We start from the raw sequence: 1,824 nt of genomic DNA, 5'->3' as shown, positions 1-1,824 counted from the left end.
CTGAGGTATTCGGCTACGAAGCAGACACATCGAAATACTTCGGTAATTTCCGTCTTATTTATAAGGCTCATATTTATTAATATTTTTAATGAAATTAAATTATATAACCTTGCTTCAAGTTTAATTCACTAATTTTTTTCATAAATAAAATGTTTGCAGTAAAATAAGAAATAAAATTGAAATCTTATTTCAATCCTATTAAAAGCAGACATGTTCTGTAATAAAAAGGTGACCGCGATGATCAATGACAACTGTTCTTCGGGGAAGTCAAACGAAAGCGAAATGAAATATAATACTATATAGCTATTATAAACATCTTTTTTTTTTAAATAGCAACAATCATTAATGTCATATTAAGAAAGTGACTATAACATATTGACTTAGCTATTTAATATAAATTAGTAGCTTTGTAAGCCACTCCCCAAATTATTTTTGCCAGTAAACAATTAACATTAGATAATTTGATGATCAGAAATGTCTGAAAATAGCTATAATTTAAATATTTTAATTTTAGAGTAACTTCCACCAAAATTTAATAGCAAAAATGCATTTCAAATCTACATATTTTCCTTCATTTGTTTGAGTCATTTGACTGCGACCATGTTGGAGCACCGCCTTTAGTCGAACAAATCGATCACAGGATTTATTCATTGTAAGTCTAGTACTTATCCTATCGGTCTCTTTTGTCTAACCGCTACGTTACGGGGACATAAACACACCAACATCAGTTGTCAAGCGATGGTGAGGAGACAAACACAGACACACAAATATATATGCAGACATGCAGAAAGTAAATAGACACCTTTAATTTTCAATATTTCTGATCTCAGCGTCTTAATATTTTTTCAGCGCTGTAGAATTTACAATGTAATTATTCTTTTTCATTCCAGGTACCATTATATTAAACAATTGCAAAGAGTGACTGTACCATGCACAAAAAAATTCACCAGAACTGTCAGATTTTCTAAGAGATCGTATTGTTGGGCAATTTAGGCTGGTCTTAGCCAGCGAAAAATAGCCAAAAATCTTCAAATTCCTCTTGCTACTGTTAATAGAATTATAGTGCAATTCAAAAGCCAAGGAAAAGAATCAACAGATTCTCGTCCTGGTTGACCTGGGCCCTTGGAAAGGAAGCTTCACTGTTTGAAGAGAATTGTGGATAACGAAACCCGTTCGAAGGCTTCTGACATTGCAAAACAGCTTGAAGTTAGTCCAAGAACGTGTATCTGCGTAAGCTTGGGTATTATGGACGAGCTGCTAGAAGAAAACCTCTCCTTCAACCAATTAATATCATGAAAAGAAAGAAATGGGCTAAGGAGATGTCAGAAAAATCCAGTTCATTTTGAGATAGAGTGATTTTCTCAGATGAATCCAGATTTGCATTATTTTCAGACAGTGGATGTGTGTTTGGGTCTGGAAGCTTCCCAGTCAAGAATTTGATTTGAAATCCAACCAACTGTGAAACATGGTGGTATCTCCATAATACTATGGTGAGCTGTCACCAGCAATGGTCATTCTGAGCTGATCGAATGTATTAGAACCATAAGCTCTGAAAAATACATCGAAATACTTAAGCAAGGACTACTTCCGATGTATTCACACAATAACATAACAAAAAATGAGTTTTTATTCAGGGAAGATGGGGCTCCATGCCACACAACAAAAAGGAATCAACAATGGCTGACTGAAAATGGGATCAAAAAGCTTCCTTGGCCGAGCCAATCTCCTGACATGAACCCAACTGAAAATCTTTGGAGCATACTAGATAGGGCTATATGAAAAACTTGACAGAAACCTAAATCTAAAGATGAATTGTTTCAATTG

This window comes from Octopus bimaculoides, chromosome 10 (assembly GCF_001194135.2).
Source record: "Octopus bimaculoides isolate UCB-OBI-ISO-001 chromosome 10, ASM119413v2, whole genome shotgun sequence".
NCBI classification, from domain to species: domain Eukaryota; kingdom Metazoa; phylum Mollusca; class Cephalopoda; order Octopoda; family Octopodidae; genus Octopus; species Octopus bimaculoides.
This window is presented reverse-complemented; position numbering follows the sequence as displayed.